The 22,465-nt window shown below is 42.4% G+C and overlaps 1 protein-coding gene across 2 annotated transcripts in view; it reads right to left on the minus strand.

Annotated features, from left to right (window-relative positions):
- Nucleotides 1-22,465, minus strand: part of LOC124788028 (ankyrin repeat and BTB/POZ domain-containing protein 2) — a 644,871-nt gene that overhangs the window by 455,644 nt on the left and 166,762 nt on the right. For both annotated transcript variants that reach the window (XM_047255090.1, XM_047255089.1), the window contains exon 2: nucleotides 11,426-11,510. The gene's annotated coding sequence lies outside the window, so the exon portion shown is untranslated. The remainder of the gene's footprint in view (nucleotides 1-11,425; nucleotides 11,511-22,465) is intronic.

Below are 22,465 nucleotides of genomic sequence, written 5' to 3' on the forward strand. Positions count from 1 at the left end.
TGACTTCAAAATACTTTACAGTTTCTTCAAGTATTGTGTTAAGTCAAATACAGCTCGGCAACAACAGCTGTGCAGTTGCGTACAGAGAACGTCCATACGTTCCCCGTTAATGTGCAGTAATTAGTACACTTTGCAGGATCGTAATAGTCTTATTACTTTCCTAAGCACTTTCAGAGTTAGCTCCACACATTCTGTAAAAGAAAAATAACGCACTAAATAACGCATACAAGAGCAAATCAAAAACATTGTGTTACAGGCCGCATTGTCGTCTCGCTGTTGCGAGGCTGCGCGTTAGTACCTGATGCTGATTGGGTAACGTTCACGACGTCATACGGAAGGCATTTGAGTCTGTAATTAACGCCATCTGGTGAAATCCGTCCGAAACTTGTCTTTTGACACAAGTGATGTCACTCAGCTCTCGGCCACAGTTTGTAAACAGTAGAAGACCTATCGAAAATCAATGGAGCTTCTGCTTTGAGTAACTGAAGTATGTTAAGAAACAAGATTCGAATGCAACAAATCTCGAATGTAGATACAGACTGGTCCACACCGCAGGTATAGATTTGACTGGAAGGTAATAACCTGAATGCCATGAAGGTAAACCTACAAATTATTAGTCGAATGACTGATTTGCAGCACACACTGTAGTCTAGTCATCAGCTTTATTAGAAGACTGATGAGTGCACTATAATTATCTCCATTTCCTTCGAACTCAGAAAATGACTAATTATGATCATGATATAGTTGTTTAGGTGCACATACTTTAGAATCTGATAAGTGACTTGAATATGGTCATTTAGCATTATGTTATTATGCTTTAGTGTGTGTGTGAAATCTTAGGGGACTTAACTGCTAAGGTCATCAGTCCCTAAGCTTACACACTACTTAACCTAAATTATCCTAATGACAAACACACACACCCATGCCCGAAGGAGGACTCGAACCTCCGCCGGAACCAGCCGCACAGTCCATGACCGCACCGCCCTAGACCGCTCGGCTAATCTCGCGCGGGTATGCTTTAAATAAATGCTTTAATTATACACTCAGTATCTATGTTTTTGAACAAAATTATTACTTTTCTTCATTAAGAACATAAATCAAATTAACTGATGATCCAATTAACCGCTTCGACAATTCACAACTAAACTACTGCCTTTCAGCCTAACCTAGGCTCTGGATTAGACTACAATCCAGTATGCCGCCACAATTAAGATACGTCCACAGCTCGTGGTCTAGTGCCAAATGCTGCTGCCTCCAGATCACGGGGTCCCCGGTTCGATTCCCAGCCGGGTTAGGGATTTTCTCTGCCCGGGGACTGGGTGTTTGTGTTGTCCTCATCATTTCATCATCATCATTCGTGCCAGTGGCTAGCTTGGACTGTGAAAAAAAATTGGACTGTGTAAAAATTTGGACTATGTACGGGCGCTGATGACCGCTTAGTCGAGCGCCCCACAAACCAAACATCATCAAACTATTAAGATACGGTAAAAAATGGATCAAATGGCTCTAAGCACTATGGGACTTAACATCTGTGGTCATCAGTCCCCTAGTCTTAGAACTACTTAAAACCTAACTACCTAAGGACATCACACACATCCATGCCCGAGGCGGGATTGGAACTTGCGACCGTAGCAGCAGCGCGGTTCTGGACTGAAGCGCCTAGAACCGCTCGGCCACAGCGGCCGGCTTAAGATACGGTATTCACTTTCGCTGGCTTCACTAAAACACGACCAAACTGTACTCGCAGCAAATTCATTCTTCATTTTTTAATCAGACATAAGTCACAAGATAGAAGAAACTCATTCCTGAAATAGCGCTCACTTATATAAAAAGAACTTCGAATATTGCAGGACATATTCGTATTACATTAATACGGGAATCCCAGAATCTGTTAGTAACGAGAGGATGAAAAATATTAGCATACAGAGAGATGTTAATGCGTCAACTATAAACAATATCGTCTTTCATATTATGACCTGTTGGTGGCTTTTACCACCGATGTGTCGTTAAATGACATTTAATTATACAAAAAAAAAACGTGTCAAGGTGACGTGTTTGTGATAAATCTGCCAGTAGTGTCAGTGTCATCGTAACTGGCGTCTGCGTCACCCCTGCTGTGCAGCGAGCTACGTTAATTTAAGTATTAACTGTATTTTTCTTACTTGTCACTTCTTCTTCCGTGTGTTTTTGCTTTTTGGATGCTTTAATTGTCGAGTACTAGTAATAGTGTTCCATAGATTTCGTGTTTGTTTTGAATACAGTCAGAGAGAGTCCCTTTAGTCAGCCATAGTGCCAGTAGTGCTAGTGTTTGTTTTGAATACAGTCCAGAGACAGGTAGTGCTATTTTCATTGTTTTCAACAAGAAGTGTCTAGCAACCACAGTTTAGTCAACTATCAGCCGCCTTTAGTGAATTAGCAGTCTAGTTAAAAGTTGATTAACTCTCTACAGTAAATTGATTTCTTAGGATGGATAGGATGTGTGACTGCTGTGTAAGGACGCAGGAGGAGCTGGCCACTGTTCGCGAACAGCTGAACGTGTTGATGGCCGCGGTCAGCCGTCTTCAGGCTGCTGCCTCGGAGTGTAACGGCAGTGGGGAGTCTGGTGCGTCGCATGGTACACCCCAGGTGTTACATGCTTCACCCACTGTCCCTGCTGTCGAGACATCTTCGCGGGTACCGGGCGCGGTTGGGCCACCCTCTCCCCAAGGGGAGTGGCGGGTTCAGCGGCGTTCGCGGAGGGTCAATGTGGAGGCTGGCCGTGTGGCATCGCCCGCTCTGCCTGTGAGTGGACATGTGGCCGCTCCTTCAGCAAGGTCGAGTAGGCACACGTGGGGAGGGGTTTATTAGTGACTGGGAGCTCCAACGTTAGGCGGGTGATGGAGCCCCTTAGGGAAATAGCGGAAATGTCGGGGAAGAAGGCCAGTGTTCACTCTGTCTGCTTGCCGGGGGGGTCTCATCCGAGATGTGGAGGAGGCCCTGCCGGCGGCGATAGAGAGCACTGGGTGCACCCGACTGCAAATTGTTGCTCATGTCGGCACCAATGACTCCTGCCGTTTGGGTTCAGAGGTCATCCTCAGTTCATACAGGCGGTTGGCGGAGTTGGTGAAGGCGGAAAGTCTCGCTCGCGGGGTGGAATCTGAGCTAACTATTTGTAGTATCGTTCCCAGAACCGATCGCGGTCCTCTGGTTTGGAACCGAGTGGAAGGACTAAACCAGAGGCTCAGACGTTTCTGCGGAGATCTGGGGTGCAAATTTCTCGACCTCCGCTATCGGGTGGAGAAATGTAAGGTCCCCCTGAATAGGTCAGGCGTGCACTACACGCAGGAAGCGGCTACAAGGGTAGCGGAGTACGTGTGGAGTGCACATGTGGGTTTTTTAGGTTAGAGAATTCCCTCCCTAGGCCCGACAAGACGCCTCTGGAGACGCGGCAAGGTAGGAGTAGGCAAAATGCAACAGGGAATAACAATATTAATGTACTAATAGTAAACTGCAGAAGCATCTATAGAAAGGTCCCAGAACTGCTCTCATTAACAGTCACAATGCCCACATAGTACTAGGGACAGAAAGTTGGCTGAAACTACATGTAAACAGTAATGAAATTCTAAACTCAGATTGGTATGTATACCGCAGAGACAGGCTGGACAGTGAAGGGGGAGGTGTGTTTATAGCGATAAGAAGTGCAATAGTATCGAAGGAAATTGACGGTGATCCGAAATGTGAAAAAATTTGGGTGAAGGTCACGGTTAAAGCAGGCTCAAACATGGTAATTGGATGTCTCTATAGGCCCCCCTGACACAGCAGCTGTTGTGGCTGAGCACCTGAAGGCTAGTTTGGAAAATATTTCGAGTAGATTTCCCCACCATGTTATAGTTTTGGGTGGAAATTTTAATTTGCCGGATATAGACTGGGAGACTCAAACGTTCATAACGGGTGGCAGGGATAAAGAATCCAGTGAAATTTTTTAAAGTGCTTTATCTGAAAGCTACCTTGAGCAGTTAAACAGAGAACCGACTCGTGGCGATAACATGTTAGACCTTCTGGTGGAAAACAGACCCGAACTATTTGAAACAGTTAACGCAGAACAGGGAATCAGCGATCATAAAGCGGTTACTGCATCGGTGATTTCAGCCGTAAATAGAAATATTAAATAAGGTAGGAAGATTTTCTGTTTAGCAAAAGTGACAAAAAGCAGATTTCAGAGTACCTGACGGCTCAACACACAGTTTTTTCTCAAGTACAGATAGTGTTGAGGATCAGTGGACAAAGTTCAAAACCATCGTACAATATGCGTTAGATGAGTATGTGCCAAGCAAGATCGTAAGAGATGGAAAAGAGTCACTGTGGTACAACAACCCAGTTAGAAAACTGCTGCGGAAGCAAAGGGAACTTCACAGCAAACATAAACATAGCCAAAGACTTGCAAACAAACAAAAATTACGCGAAGCGAAATGTAGTGTGACGAGGGCTATGCGAGAGGCGTTCAATGAATTAGAAAGTGATGTTCTATGTACTGACTTGGCAGAAAATCCTAAGAAATTATGGTCTTATGTCAAAGCGGTAGGTGGATCAAAACAAAATGGCCAGACACTCTGTGACCAAAATGGTACTGAAACAGAGGATGAAAAACTAAAGGCCGAAATACTAAATGTCTTTTTCCAAAGCTGTTTCACAGAGGAAGACTGCACTGTAGTTCCTTCTCTAGATTGTCGCATATATGACAAAATGGTAGATATCGAAACAGACGACAGAGGGATAGAGAAACAATTAAAATCGCTCAAAAGAGGAAAGGCCGTTGGAGCTGATGGGATACCAGTTCGATTTTACACAGAGTACGCGAAGGAACTTGCCCCCCTTCTTGCAGCGGTGTTCCGTAGGTCTCTAGAAAAGCGTAGCGTTCCTAAGGATCGGAAAAGAGCACAGGTCATCCCCGTTTTCAAGAAGGGACGTCGAACAGATGTGCAGAACTATAGACCTATATCTCTAACGTCGATCAGTTTTAGAATTTTGGAACACGTATTATGTTCGAGTATAATGACTTTTCTGGAGACTAGAAATCTACTCTGTAGGAATCAGCATGGGTTTCGAAAAAGACGATCGTGTGAAACCCAGCTCGCGCTATTCGTCCACGAGACTTAGAGAGCCATAGACACGGGTTCCCAGGTAGATGCCGTGTTTCTTGACTTCCGCAAGGCGTTCGATACAGTTCCCCACAGTAGTTTAATGAACAAAGTAAGAGCATATGGACTATCAGACCAATTGTGTGATTCGATTGAAGAGTTCCTAGATAACAGAACACAGCATGTCATTCTCAATGGAGAGAACTCTTCCGAAGTAAGAGTGATTTCAGGTGTGCCGCAGTGGAGTGTCGTAGGACCGTTGCTATTCACAATGTACATAAATGACCTTGTGGATAACATCGGAAGTTCACTGAGGCTTTTTGCGGATGATGCTGTAGTATATCGAGAGGTTGTGACAGTGGAAAACTGTACTGAAATGCAGGAGGATCTGCAGCGAATTGACGCATGGTGCAGGGAATGGCAATTGAATCTCTATGTAGACAAGTGTAATGTGCTGCGAATACATAGAAAGAAAGAGCCCTTATCATTTAGCTACAATATAGCAGGTCAGCAACTTGAAGCAGATAATTCCATAAATTCTGGGAGTAGGCATTAGGAGTGATTTAAAATGGAATGATCATATAAAATTAATCGTCGGTAAAGCAGATGCCAGATTGAGATTCATTGGAAGAATCGCAAGGAAATGCAATCCGAAAACAAAGGAAGTAGGTTACAATACGCTTGTTCGCCCACTGCTTGAATACTGCTCAGCAGTGTGGTATCCGTACCAGATAGGGTTGATAGAAGAGATAGAGGAGATCCAACGGAGAGCAGCGCGCTTCGTTACAGGATCGTTTAGTAATCGCGAAAGCGTTACGGAGATGATAGATAAACTCCAGTGGAAGACTCTGCACGAGAGATGCTCAGTAGCTCAGTACGGGCTTTTGGTGAAGTTTCGAGAACATACCTTCACCAAGGAGTCAAGCAGTATATTACTCCCTCCTACGTATATCTCGCGAAGAGACCATGAGGATAAAATTAGAGAGATTAGAGCCCATACAGAGGCATACCGACAATCCTTCTTTCCACGAACAATACGAGACTAGAATAGAAGGGAGAACCGATAGAGGTACTCAAGGTACCCTCTGCCACACACCGTCAGGTGGCTTGCGGAGTATTGATGTAGATGTAGATGTGCCGCTGACTTGAAACGCCATACTGCCACAAGACGCAGTTTATAATACCGAAAGAAGTAAATACGATGAAAGCAACATGGCGTCTCCAAAGTAGTCAACTGCCGTGGTTGCTTTTAGTGAGTGCATAGGAAAAACCGACTGGTTAGAACCGACGTCGGCATTCTAGTTCTAAATAACCAGTATTTTTCGGTATTTTTGTCTCGCTTGTAACAGGCTGTTTTCTTTTCACTGATAAATGGGTAAAAATGCCGAAATATCAATTATCCGTAACAGCACTGCTAAATATTTTTGTTTTTAAACAAAACTTTTTTTAAAAAATAGAACATGTTATTTTTACACGTAAAATTTCCACTGCTTTTAAATATTACGTTCTTATAGAACATGGGAAGAGCGATCATTGATATTTTAACAAAAATGTCGACAGAGAGGAGCAACAAACACATGGCATAAAATTTGTATTATTCGACCAAAATAGTATTGCACCTGGGAGTGAGGGAGCATCGGTCGGCCTATCTTGAGTTTTTATAGTCACATTTGACGAGGATACGCCGGATCACTTGATAGTGTATGCGCAACTGTCTTGAAATTATTCACACTGCTATGCGTTTTCCTCAGTAACCAGTGTATTTGTTTACTGTATCGTCACCGCGTGTTTCCGGTAACGGCCACGGGAGGACAAGTGCAGTACTACTCGACCACGATATTTATTGCACTTGCCCTCCCGTGGCCGTTACCAGAAACACGCGGTGACGATACAGTAAACAAATACACTGGTTACTGGGGAAAACGCATCGCAGTGTGAATGATTTGATACCGTGGTCGCGTATTACAGCGTCGCTCTGACAATAATGTACCTGTTATCATATGGTGTGGGCTTTTGGATGGTAGGTGCGTACATGCAGTGCGCGGATTTGTTCCCAACTAGTCTATATAGTAATTCATCGCTGTTGTCGTCGGACATTAGTCGTATTACAGAATGGCACCATCCCTAGTTTGGATATATTTTACGAAGTGCCATTTGATTTAACAGATTAAGGACGGGGGGAAGGGGGCGACCAAAACATTTTCTGCATCATATAAAGAGAAAACTTAAAAACTTGACAATTAATTCAGAGTTTACAATAAAAGTAGAAAATAGCTGATCTATTGCCTGTGTCTGCATAATATGCCGTTATCTACTTGTAGCTTTGGTGAAAATGGACAAATTAAAATGAGATACAGAGTTCTTCAACCTCAGTTTTCACCCTTTTGCACTGACTATTCGTAATGCCCAAATATCGGTATGTTCCTCGGTTACAACATGATTTTTGAACAGCGAACGGCGGACGGACTAAATTTTCTTTTAATTGCCTTTTATATATTTTCTTTTTTTATTTACACGTCAAGTTCCGTAGGACCAAATTGAGGAGCAAATCTCCAAGGTCATGGAACGTGTCAGTACATGAACTTAGAACATAAAAGTAATAACAGATAAATATAAATGTTAATGAACCTGAAAAAACTCAGTCCGTAAGTTTAAGTAAACGCCATCAGCAGTACAATAAGAATCAGCTTAATTTTTCAAGGAACTCCTCGACAGAATAGAAGGAGTGACCCATGAGGAAACTCCTCAGTTTCGATTTGAAAGCACATGGATTACTGCTAAGATTTTTGAATTCGAGTGGCTGCTTATTGAAAATGGATGCAGCAGTATACTGCACACCTTATTGCACAAGGGTTAAGGAAGTCCTATCCAAATGGAGGTTTGATTTCTGCCGAGTATTAACCGAGTGAAAGCTGCTTATTGTTGGAAATAAACTAATATTGGTAACAAGAAACGACGATAAGGAATATACATATTTAGAGGCCAATGTCAAAATACCCAGACTCGTGAACAGAGGTCGACAAGAGGTTCGTGAACTCACACCACTTATTGCCCGAACCGCCCGTTTCTGAGCCAAAAATATCCTTCTAGAATGGGAAGAGTTACCCCAAAACATAATACCATACGACATAAGTGAATGAAAATAAGCAAAGTAGACTAATTTACGTGTCGAAGTATCACACACTTTTGATACCGTTCGAATAGTAAAAATGGCAGTATTAAGTCTTTGAACAAGATTCTGAACGTGGGCTTTCCACGACAGCTTACTATCTAACTAAACACCTAGAAATTTGAACTGTTCAGTTTCACAAATCATAAGCCCGTTCTGTGAGATTAAAACGTCAGGTTTTGTTGAATTGTATGTTAGAAACTGTAAAAACTGAGTCTTACTGTGATTTAACGTTAGTTTATTTTCTACAAGCCATGAACTGAGGTCATGTACTGCACTATTTGAAACCGAGTCAATGTTGCACACAACATCCTTTACTACCAAGCTAGTGTCATCAGCAAACAGAAATATTTTAGAGTTACCCATAATACTAGAGGGCATATCATTTATATAAATACGGAACAGGAGCGGCCCCAACAGTGATCCCTGGGGCTCCCCGCACTTGACAGTACCCCACTCAGATCCCACATCACAGCCGTTATCAACATTGTGAATAATGACCTTTTGCTGCCTGTTGCAAAAGTAAGAGGTGAACCAATTGTGAGCTACTCCCCTTATTTCGTAATGGTCCAACTTATGGAGCAATATTGTGAGATCAACACAGTCAAATGCCTTAGTTAAATCAAAAACTATGCCAAGCGTTCGAAACTTTTTGTTTAGCACATCCAGTACCTCACAGAGAAAAGAGAATATAGCATTTTCAGTTGTCATACGACTTCTAAAGCCTAACTGTACATTTGATAGCAAATCGTGTGATATAAAATGATCAATTAACCTTACATTTCGATAACTTTTGCAAACACTGATGGCATACGAATAGGTCTAAAATTATCTACATTATCCCTTTCACCCTTTGTATAAAGCGGCCTTACTACTGAGTACTTTAATCGCTCAGGAAACTGACCATTCCTAAAGGAAAAATTACACATACGGCTAAATACAGGGCTAACACGTGCAGCACAGTACTTTAATATTCTGCTAGACACTCCGTCATAACCATGAGAGTCCTTTGTCTTCAGTGATTTAATTATTGACTCAATCTCCCTCTTGTCTGTATCACAGAGGAGTATTTCAGACATCAATCTCAGAAAGGCATTTGCTAAGAAATTTATATGTTTTCCTGTAGAAACTAAATTTTTATTTAATTCACCAGCAATGCTCAGAAAATGATTGTCAAATACTGTACATATATCTGATTTATCAGTAACAGAAATATTATTACTGCGAACTGATTTTATATCATCGACCTCGTGCTGCTGACCAGACACTTCCTTCACAACTGACCATATGGCTTTAATTTTATCCTGTGAATTAGTTATTCTATTTGCATACCACATACTCTTTGCCTTGCTAATAACATTTTAAGCACCTTACAATATTGTTTGTAAAGGGCTATTGTAGCTTGATTGTGACTACTTCTAACATTTTGATATAATTCCCGCTTTGTTCTACATGATATCCTTATCCCACTAGTCAGCCAACTGGGCTGTCCATTACTGCTAGTAACCCGTTTAGAATGTTCTAATGGAAAGCAACTCTCAAAGAGCATGAGAAATGTGTTACGGAAAGCATTGTATTTATCATCTATATTATCGGCACTATAAACATATTGCCACTCTTGTTCCTTGACAAGTTTTAAAAAACTCTCTATTGCTGTTGGATTAACTTTCCTACATAGTCTGTAATTAAATATGACATTGGCTTGAGTACAAAAACCTTTTAGTGTTAAAATTTGTGCATCATGGTCTGAAAGGCCATTCACCCTTTTACTAACAGAATGCCCGTCTAGTAATGAAGAATGAATAAAAATATTGTCTATGACGGTGCTACTGTTCCCCTGCACCCTAGTTGGAAAAAACACAGTTTGCATCAGATCATATGAATTTAGGAGCTCTACCAACATCGTTTTTCTTGCACAATCATATACAAAATTAATATTGAAGTCACCACATATAACTACTTTCTGGTACTTCCTACAAAGTGAATCAAGAACCCTCTCTAGCTTAAGCAAAAATGCTGTAAAGTTGGAGTTAGGGGACCTATAAACAACAGGAATTAGAAGTTTAGTTTCACTAAATTCAACTGCCCCTGCACAACATTCAAATATCTGTTCAGTGAAGTGTCGTGATACGTCTATGGACTCAAACGAAATACTATTTTTTTACGTACAGAGCCACTCCCCCACCCCGCAAGGAACAACCAGCTAATGTGTAGCCTGGTAAAGGAAGCCTCTGAATTATCAAATTATTTAAGTGGTTCTCAGATACACCAATAATTTCAGAGTTAACATCTATTAGCAGTTCACTAACTTTATCTCTAATACCCCATATTTTGATGAAACATGGTAATTCCTTCTCTACTTGGAAACATTACATCCTCTGAAGGTGAGCCCTTAGTTAGAGGGACTTCGTTTAAGCAGGTATACCTATCAGCTGACTTCAGTCTAAAAAAGGTGCAGCTCTAACACCAACTACTACAGGAATTTTTCCATGAGTGACACCACTACCACCACCACCCCCTGCACTGTCACCTATAAGCTTAGCCAGCCTCCCCTTCCCATACCTATTGAGGTGCAGGCCATGCTTAATGAAACCCCATCTACTGATAGACCCAACTGGCACCATTGAGATGTGATCCATAAATTCAGTATTTTGATTCTGTGTATCTTGAAATAGAGGGAGTCAGAATTTTTCAATCTTTGTTCGATTTCTATGTTTATTACAGGAAATAATGTGAATAAAAAACCGAAAATTGTCGGTTGTTTCAGAAACCGGTCATTTTGAGAGGTTGTAACACTAAAATGGCGTTGAAAAAAAAATACAGTGTAACCGAAAACCAGTTGTTTCAGCGTCAACCGCCATCCCTAATACAGTGACACGTCATTTTGACGTCACTTCTGAGCAAGCCGAGGAACTCACGAATCACAGCCTCGCATTGGCGAGACAAAACTGGTAGCAGTGCTACCAACTCATCAAAAAAAAAAAACTAACCACGTATTGGATAGTAACATTTCTACGTTATTAATAATTTGCACACTGAATGGTCACTGTTTTCAAACAAAATATTCTTAATGTTATTTTGGAAGCTTGCAGCTGTTAATCCCCATGCCATGTGCTGCAGTACATCGTTTTTTACTTACTTCTAATGCAGCCACCAGACGCAGCGAAATGGAGTCTTTCTTTTGGAAATGACTCACGACTTTCAGTTATTCTCCATCGGTAGTTCTGAAAAGAAAAGACTCATATTTAGTTTTACGAGGCAGCAGCAAATCGGCACGAAGAGCAACAAACAAGCATTTCCCTCGTCAAGCACTCCGTCTAGACAGCGACTGAGAAACTTTCCTTTTGCACCTTGTTTCGTCCCTGAGGAAGGCCCTAATAAGTCAACTTTCCGTAGGCAATGGTGACTGTCGTATACAGCGTTTAAAATATATACAGTTTGACGACTTTTTCCTTTTTAATTTCTTATATTGTAATTTTTCTTTCTTAGTTTAAAGGAGGCTGCCAGCAAATTTGGGCTAAACATAAACGAAGCCAAGACAGAGTACCTCGTTATGACGCGTGGTCATTGTCAGACTGCTGATCATCTACAATCACTGCAGGTTGGGGACCATTCCTACAAGAGAGCGCAAGAATTCAAATACGTAGGGGCACTTTTCACTGAAAACTCGTCATGTGAAGCAGAGATCAATGCCAGCATACAATCAGGAAACCGATCTTACCACAGCCTAGCACAACTGCTTCGGTCCAAATCTCTCTCCAGACAGTTCAAGATTCGACTGTACAAAACCCTGATCCAGCCTGTTGTTCTATATGGCTGTGAGACATGGAGTATCCGGAAACAGGACTTCCATAAGCTCCTTGTTTTTGAGAGAAAAGTGCTTCGGAAGATCTTCGGTCCGGTTCTGGATGCAAATACAGGGGAATGGAGGATCAGATACAACCAACAGCTTGAGGAAATATACCAGCAGCCCAACATAGCAGGAACTGTCAAAGCCAAACGAATGCAATGGGCCGGCCATGTGGCCCGGATGGAGGATCACAGATGGCACCGGAAGCTCCTGGATTTCACACCTACAGGAAAGAGACCGCCAGGGAGACCCAAAAAGCGTTGGAGGGATGGACTCCATGAAGATTTAAACCAAGTGTCAATTGATGTGAACGGATGGCAGATAGCAGCAATGGACAGAATACAGTGGAGGAGGAAACTTGTAGATGCCTGCGGCCCACTGGGCCTGATCACGTAGTAGTAGTAGTAGTTTAAATCCCTACGTTTTACAGAGGGACCGGAAATTCACGCGTTTGTCCTTATATTTTGGAAAAAAGAGCGAGAAGTTCCTACGTATATGGACGTGGCCCTACAGTTGGGCACTACGACTGATAGACCGGCAGCTGGGGTGGACTGGTGATATGACAACTGTGAACACATCGAAGTGTTAGAAAAACTCACATTCTGATAGGTTCTTGCTGTGGTAGTTGTCCTGTAAGCAACCAGCTGGCAGTCGCTTTGTATTCTGGTTCAGGTTGTAATGGTACTTGAATTACGTAACCATTACGGCACCTCAACTGAACCTTTCGATACCAGCAATATTCTACTGTGTTTCTGTAAAGTAGTTAACATATTTCTGAGACAACATTCAGATTTGATTTCATTATTGTAGAGATACTTTGATACATCGCTATGTTTATGTTTCAAATGGCTCTGAGCACTATGGGACTTAACATCTGTGGTCATCAATCCTCTAGAACTTAGAACTACTTAAACCTAACTAACCTAAGGACATCACACACATCCATGCCCGAGGCAGAATTCGAACCTGCGACCGTAGCAGTCGCGCGGTTCCGGACTGAGCGCCTAGAACCGCTCGGCCACCACGGCCGGCGATATGTTTATGTTGCAATGATATTATTCTTACGTGTATTCTTACTTTTGTCACTATGATCTTTGACGTACTTTTAACTCTTGATTTTTGGGCGCGTAAGCGGTTATTAGTTGTTAGAGAGTCGGACCTTGAGAAGGTCAAGTCTTGGACGTCATGTTGGAAAGACGCATATTGTAGTCAGCTTATAAAATGTGAACTTTAACAGTGAGGAAGATGTTTTCAAGTATGTTTTGTATTGTGCAGTGATGTTTTGTGTGTTACGTAATATTGCAGCAAAAGTAATAAAAAAGGGAATGTAACGTAAATTCGGAGTACTGATTACATTTTTACATCACCACTGTGCTAACTTTCAAAGGTTTAATCTTCAAGAATGGTTTGTGAAACACATCTATAAATCTTTTGAATATAGCAGAATAAAACCTAGGCCTCTTTGCATCCGAGCTTGGAATCATCACCACCTAGATTTTCGACGATTGAGCCACGATTTTACAACGAGACCAGCGTGGGAAACACGAAAAGATGAGTGCCTAGTTTATTCGTTATTACATGAAATAACTTTATTAACTGTGCTCTAATGACACCTGCCACATAATAACTTTGTTGTTGCCCGAAAATGCAGTATTTAGCAGCGTGAGCAACACCACAATCATTTGATTTGATCCATTATAAATGGTTTTTGAAAGCCTGCGACTGTAGATACAATAGGTTTGTTTATAAATAAATAAATCATCTGCTACCAGTCACGATTTTTCTTTATTTTACTATTCGCACGACGCGTTTCGAGAAATAATTCCCATTTTCAAGTGCGGTTTTTTTTTTTGGTGTGTATTAAGCCATTTCTTTTGATGTTGTCAGTGTGTGTGAGTCTGCTTCATTTTGTTGACATTTACTGTAATACATAAGAAACGCGATTTTTAGTTGGGTATCAATTCTTTTTGTGAGGTTAGTGGATAAAATTTAGAACAATTTGTATTTACAGTTTTCTAATGGTCCATTTGTGTAGAGTCTCACACACACTTAACATCACACACAACTTGTACACTTTACACATCGAAAATATCTTATATAAACAAAACAGTTACAAAGATCTTCTTACAGGTAGTTCACAGAGATAACATTATCATAATCTATGGAAGATCTATAATGTTATCTCTGTGAACTACCTGTAAGAAGATCTTTGTAACTGTTTTGTTTATATAAGATATTTTCGATGTGTAAAGTGTACAAGTTGTGTGTGATGTTTAGTGTGTGTGAGACTCTACACAAATGGACCATTAGAAAACTGTAATTACAAATTGCTCTAAATTTTAGCCACTAACCTCACAAAAAGAATTGATACCCAGCAAAAAATTGCGTTTCTTATGTATTACAGTAAAAGTCAACAAAATGAAGTAGACTCACACACACTGACAACATCAAAAGAAATGGCTTAATACGCACCAAAAAAACGTACTTGAAAATGGGAATTATTTCTCGAAACGCGTCGTGCGAATAGTAAAATAAAGAAAAATCGTGACTGGTAGCAGATGATTTATTTATTTATAAACAAACCACAATCATTATTAAATTTTGACCTTTGTTGTGGTAGGGTTGTTAGAAGGTATAGGAGAGGAAGTGACATTGCTGTTAGTGTCGATGCTCGAGAGATATTAAACGCGGGGGTTCGTAATGGTAGTATGGAGACCGCAAAGTTCTGAAAACGAAAAAAATGATGACAGAGCCGGTGACAAGAGAAGTCGCGAAGAGTGTCACGAAAGTCGAAAACTTCGAGTGGGGCGTCGCGTCGAGCAGCGACGGTGTTTCGGAGCGCCCAGTGGGCAGTGAGCTGCGCGAAAGGTCACCCCCGCGGACAGAGGCTGCGACAGCAGTGAAGGCCCGGCGGCCGTCGCGCGTGACCCCGGCCGGCGGCTCGCGGCGTTAGCAGGCGACACGTGTTTTCCGGAAGGGCGCGCTGGCCCAGGCATAACCTGTTCCCCAGGCGCAGGGGTGGCCAGGCGCAGCGCCACAACAGTCGAACGGCCAGCGACCGCGCCGACACCGATGCACACTGCCAAACCGCAAGTGGGTCTACACCGCACCTACGCGGCGCCCCAGCACTGCTACGCAAGTGCGGACAGGGCTAATTGTGGTCGTACCGGAGCGTTTCCTAGCCACTGTGTCTACACGAGGCTATCGATGAACGCAGTCTTGTCGAAAACTGCTATTACGAAATCGCGGCTGCGCGTAACTACAAGAGGTTTCTTACTTAAATAACATCAAGCAGCCACTGTTAGCTACTCTATTTGTACAAAACCAGTTTAGCAGCAACATGTTCGACTTCGGCAGACAGATGTTGTGGACACTGCGTTACTTGCAGACTGCTGCTGTGCTCCAATATTTGTAGAGTGCACCAATGACGAACAGTAAAGTAAATTAGATTGGAAACCAATAAAGGGCCAAGTGCCAAAAAACGGATTCCGTGTTATTCACTTTTTTTTGTCTTAACAAAAATATTTTAATGAGAAAACCTGAGCATATTTTTTAATCCTTGTCTACAATAAGAGTCACACGACTATTACAATTTTTTATAAGTCCCCTTCCTTTTATGAATGATTATAAGTATTTCATTATGTAAAACGGAGAACGTGCTAAATGCCATAGAGTTGTCAAAAACAAGTTAAGTCCTAACGAAAGTAATCTCTTGTAGTATACATGGCTACAACACTAGGAGAAAGGAGGATCTTCACTACTCAAGGTTAAATCTAACTTTGGCTCAGAAGGGGGTAAATTACGCCACCACAAAAGTCTTTGGTCACTTACCTAATACCATCGAAAGTCTGACAGATAGCCAAATAGCATTTAAAAGAAAATTAAAAGAATTTCGGAATGGCAACTCCTTCTACTCATTAGATGAATTTTTGGATATAGTAAGTGGGTAATTTCCACACTCCCCACAAAAAAATATTAAGTGTCATGTAATATTTTGTGTAATGTAATATCTTGTATAGACACCTTTTATTAACCTGATACGTTCGACATCATCACGAAGTGTCGTATTAATGATCTATGGAACAAGCACTAAAAAAAAATATCAGGTTTTTAAGAACAAACATTTTATTTCGCTGCGTCTGTTGGCGCCTTTTTAGTAGAAAGTAAAAGACGCTGTATTGCGGCACATGGCATTCATTTAATATTTCAATCCTCCTTTTAATTTTATAGTGCACAAAGTTATTTTAATAGATTAAACGTCCGAGAAATGTTCTATTAGCTACTTCTAAATACGCCAACATCTGTTGCAGATCCTTTTTCTTTTCAGCTGAAAAGTTGATTTTACACTGTTGCGGCGCTAAAACAAAGTTCTTTATTAAGCCAGTGGTAAACCTTTTCTTAAAAATCTTATAGGTGCTCTAGCCTTCCAGTTCGTTAAACATTGTTCTCGTGTTGACGACACCAGGTGAATTTTTTTTTTTTCACTTGAATCCAACACCATTCTGAAATATTTCTTACCGTCGTGTTAATATATGTATCGGCTGCTTTTTTTTTAAATAAAAAGTTCTAAGAGTGGAGCACAGTAACCACAAATGGATTGTTAGGTATCGCATTCTCCATAACTTTTACGAGGTCGTTTGGTACTCGACATTCTTCCAGCCTCTTACGTTTTTCAATCTGGCCCAAATCTCTACCACACGCTGAAAACTGTTATAAGGCTTTGTGGCACTTGGCCGGTTTTAGCGTCACTAGTGGGTCGTCGCAAACCGCTATACTGTATTTCGGGCCTTATACACTACTGGCCACGAAAATTGCTACACCAAGAAGAAATACAGATGATATACGGGTATTCATTGGACAAATATATTGTACAAGAACTGACATGTGGTTACATTTTCACGCAATTTGCGTGCACAGATCCTGAGAAATCAGTACCCAGAACAACCACCTCTGGCCGTAATAACGGCCTAGATACGCCTGGGCATTGAGTCAAACACAGCTTGGATGGCGTGTACAGGTACAGCTGCCCGTGGAGCTTCAACACGATACCACAGTTCATCAAGAGTAGTGACTGGCGTATTGTGACGAGCCAGTTGCTCGGCCACCATTGACCAGACTTTTTCAATTAGTGGGAGATCTGGAGAATGTGCTGGCCACGACAGCAGTGGAACATTTCATTTTCTGTATCCAGAAAGGCCCGTACAAGACCTGCAACATGCGGTCGTGCATTATCCTGCTGAAATGTAGGGTTTCGCAGGGATCGAATGAAGGGTAGAGCCATGGGTCGTAACACATCTGAAATGTTACGTGCACTGTTCAAAGTGCCGTCAATGCGAACAAGAGGTGATCGAGACGTGTAACCAATGGCACCCCATACCATCACGCCGGGTGATACGCCAGTATGGCGATGACAAATACGCGCTTCCAATGTACGTTCACCGCGATGTCGCCAAACACGGATGCGACCATCATGATGCTGTAAACAGAACCCGGATTCATCCGAAAAAATGACGTTTTGCCATTCGTGCACACAGGTTCGCCGTTGAGTACACCATCGTAGGCGCTCCTCTCTGTGATGCAGCGTCAAGGGTAACCGCAACCATGGTCTCCGAGCTGATAGTCCATGCTGCTGGAAACGTCAAACTGTTCGTGCAGATGGTTGTTGTCTTGCAAACGTCCCCATCTGTTGATTCAGGGATCGAGACGTGGCTGCACGATCCGTTACAGCCATGTGGAGAAGATGCCTGTCATTTCTTCTGCTAGTGATACGAGGCCGTTGGGATCCAGCACCGCGTTCCGTATTGCCCCCCTGAACCCACCGATTCCATATTCTGCTAACAGTTTTGGATCTCGACCAACGCGAGCAGCAATGTCGCGATACGATAAACCGCAATCGCGATAGGCTACAATACGACCTTTATCAAAGTCGGAAACATGATGGTACGCATTTGTCCTCCTTACACGAGGCATCACAACAACGTTTCACCAGGCAGCGCCGGTCAACTGCTGTTTGTGCATGAGAAATCGGTTGGACACTTTCCTCGTGTCAGTAAGTTGTAGGTGTCGCCACCGGCGCCAACCTTGTGTGAATGCTCAGGAAAGCTAATCATTTGCATATCACAGCATCTTCTTCCTGTCGGTTAAATTTCGCGTCTGTAGCACGTCATCTTCGTGGTGTAGCAATTTCAATGGCCAGTAGTGTATGAACCACTAGAAATGATCGTAGCGCTTAGGCCGCTTTTCAGGATGTTGGCGACAGCACTTAGCTTGGTTTTTCGCGTCTATCCAAACAAAAAACAAAAAAAACCAACAAACAAACAAAAATTGTCTGGCACTTAGATAGTTGTTGATTTTCATTCTACAAATGTCAACTCACGCCAGAGACGTCAACGGAACGGAAGGCGACGTCATCACCAAATGGAGGTGTGTTCATTCTGGAAGACAAGTCGACACAACGTAATTTCACTTAGTCAAGTACCGAACGGTAAAAGTTAGGTTATGAGACTCTACGCGTGAGACAAATAGGGGGAATATAGTATCAGAATTAAGGAACCAGCAACTATGGAGTTTATTAATAGTCAAATCAAACCCCACAACGGATGTTCTTGATCAAGTATATATATATATATTCGATTTTGCAATCAGTCTTTTATGCGACGCCAAATGTCGGAAAGTGTAGACAGTTACAAAATGATTTTTGAGGCAGAATTTTACGCGCCCTGTCGATAGAGTGGTCTCAGATTACTCTAGTGCGATATTCGTTACTATATGTTAACTGGGACAGTGAAACATCAAGAATAACTAGTACTACAGCAGCCACAGCGCCGTCCTAACCCGAGCTATTACCGCCATGCAGCAGCGCTACTCAGTCGCTGGTGGAGTACTGGTTATTATTAGTGTTTTAATGTCACTAACATATGTCGATAAAACGGATTTCGCGCTAGACCATTGGTTCCCAGCAAGGGGATACTTACACCCTGAGGAGTAAAAACTAAATGATTCGAATCTGTTTCAGTCACGAAACTAGATTATCTTCAGAAGAGCACACCTGTTATCACAATTCTGTACAACTCTAATACTGATTATATACGTTATCAGTAATTACTTTTTCTCAATAAGTAGCGTTATACGGCTGATGATAAAAGTGACACACATACGTAACAAATTCTAAATATCTCAATAACATGTCTTCTTTAAGTTGTACATAGTACCTGCAGTAGTTCACAAATTGCTTGCTTGGAAACAGATCAATGAATTGACACCACGACATACCAGTAACTATATAAGGACTATTATAGTGCTGTGCACTATTCTTTTATTATTATTATTATTATTATTATTATTATTAGAGTCGTTTGACACAAAGCATTAACAGCCTGAAGTCGTCCAATTCGTGCCAGTTCAGAAGTACGGAGTGCAGCAGTGAAGTGATTTACGAACAGTAAGTATAGTGCGCACATCTGAACCTATTTTATTTTAAGTGGGGTTGTAGTGTGCAAGTCAGGCAAGTGTCGTAATGGAGAAGAGTAACGCAGGGGAAGCCTGTTTTGTGTTTCCTCACTGTGGATAGTTAGTTTCTTCTCTAAGAAGGAGTTGTAGGTAACACTTGCGATGCGCCACGAATTCCTGCGTCATTCATTCTAACACACACACACACACACACACACACACACACACACACAAACTAAATATCATTCATCTTTCTTTATTTTAAAATAAAAGTGTTCCAAGAAAAGTCTACAGTTTAGTTAGGTGCTGAAGTTGGTGATAATGTTGGAGAAATGGAGGACGGGGCGGGGGGGCGGGTAGGTGGGTAGGTGTAACAAATGGCGGGAGGGCGGGGGAAGGGTGAGAGGGCGGGAGTACTAGCTGATGTCTGCACGCGTGGGTAATGGTCTAAGAAAGGTTGGGACCACTGGTACCGTTCTGTCGACTAGGCACCGAAAATTCCGCTTTAACAATCATCTTGTTTGTAACCGGAAACAAACCGACGCCCTCCGTCGACTCTGGGCGTCACATGAACGACGTGATGAGCAATATTTGTTGGGCAGACTTCAACTACACATTGCAAAACAGAAGTTGCAGATGTCTGCCGAGACACCAGAGAAAAGGTAAAATATTCTCAGATGATAAGCCGAGAGGTGAAGTCGACCTGTCGCAACGTTTCAGAGAGTTTCGTGCGCCTCATCTTCGTCTCAAAAAGACAGGCCGAAACTCATGAAACGTTGCGAGAAGTCGACGCTATTAATCGCCTGGTCACCCGACAAGATTTTGTGATTACAATACGCGGAAAAGGCCTGCAACCACATATATCAGCGAAAATGCGTCTGGCGACTCTTAGGAGGGACTTTCAAATTATATATTTCACACCCTCAGTTAACCCAATACATTCTAAATGAGCAACTGGAGCTAGCTCCTAAACAATTTATACATTTTTCCTTGAGCTGTTGACGCAAATTGGCCGGCCGGAGTGGCCGATCGGTTCTAGGCACTACAGTCAGGAAGCGCGCGACCACTACGGTCGCAGGTTCGAATCCTGCCTCGGACATGGATGTGTGTGATGTCCTTAGGTTAATTAGGTTTAGGTAGTTCTAAGTTCTAGGGGACTGATGACCTCAGAAGTTAAGTCCCATAGTGCTCAGAGCCATTTTTTTTGTTGACTCAAATTAAACATATCATGAAGCCCCAAAAGTAAAAATCACAACAAGAATATCCTGATTGCAACAAAACAAACACTTGCACTACTTAATATCAGAACTACTATAAAAGGAAAGAAACAGAGACAAAAATTGACACACTCGATGTACACTAACAGTAGCTTCATGAAAATTTTTTAATATTTCCGAAAATGTGTCATAATTATAACTTTCATATATTAATACACACATCAAAAAGAGTTTTGCATCACCTCGGTTCCGAGAGTTCCGGAACCTGTACAGAAAACTGGAATAGAGATCAACATAAACATCATTTTCTTCCTTTTTATTGACCACGAAAACCACACATTGCATTTTTTACCACCATACAGCGAGACCTTCAGAGGTGGCGGTCCAGATTGCTTTACGCACCGGTATCTCTAACACCCAGTAGCACGTCCTCGTGCACTGATGCATGACTGTATTCGTCGTGGCACACTATCCACAAGTTCATCAAGGCACTGTTGCTCCAGATTGCCCCACTCCTCAACGGCGATTCGGCGCAGATCCCTCAGAGTGGCTGGTGGACCACGTCGTCCATAAACAGCCCTTTTCAATCCATACCATGCATGTCCAATAGGGTTCATGTCTGCAGAACATGCTGGCCACTTTAGTCGAGCGATGTCGTTATCCTGAAGGAAGATGTGCACGATAGGGGCGCGAATTGTCGTCCACGAAGACGAATTCCTCGCCAATACGCTGCCTATGTAGTTGCACTATCGGTCGGAGGATGGCATTCACGTATCGTACAGCCGTTACGGCGCCTTACATCACCACCAGCGGCGTATGTCGGCCCCACATAATGCCATCCCAAAACATCAGGGAACCTCCGCCTAGCTGCACTCGCTGGACAGTATGTCTAAGACGTTCAGTCTGACCGGGTTGGCTCCAAACACGTCTCCGACGATTGTCTGGTTGAAGTTACAAGCGACACTCATCGATGAAGAGAACGTGATGACAGTCCTGAGCGGTCCATTCGGCATGTTGTTGGGTCCATCTGTACCGCGCTGCATGGTGTCGTGGTTACAAAGATGGACCTTGCCATGGACGTCGGGAGTGAAGTTGCGCATCATACAGCCTATTGCGCACAGTTTGAGTCGTAATACGACGTGCTGTGGCTGCACGAAAAGCATTATTCAACATGGTGACGTTGCTATCAGGACCCGAGTCATAATCCGTAGGTAGCGGTCATCTACTGCAGTAGTAGCCATTGGGCGGCCTGAGCTAGGCATCTCATCGACAGTTCCTGTCTCTCTCTGTATTTCCTCCATGTCCGAACAACATCGCTTTTGTTCACTCTGGGACGCCTGGACACTCCCCTTGTCTAGGCATGGTTGAACTACTGACAACACGAGCCCTGTACCTCTTTCCTGGTGGAATGACTGGAACTGATCAGCTGTCGGACCCCCTCCGTCTAATAGACGCTACTCATGCATGGTTGTTTACATCTTTGGACGGGTTTAGTGACATCTCTGAGCAGTCAAAGGGACTGTGTCTCTGATACAGTATGCACAGTGTACGTCTATCTTCAAGAGTTCTGGGAAACGAGGTGATGAAAACTGTTTTTGATGTTTGTATTAGAAATAACATGCTTATGATGTCAATATAAAGTTACAAAATTTGTTAAATCTAC

This window comes from Schistocerca piceifrons, chromosome 3, assembly GCF_021461385.2.
Source record: "Schistocerca piceifrons isolate TAMUIC-IGC-003096 chromosome 3, iqSchPice1.1, whole genome shotgun sequence".
NCBI lineage: Eukaryota > Metazoa > Arthropoda > Insecta > Orthoptera > Acrididae > Schistocerca > Schistocerca piceifrons.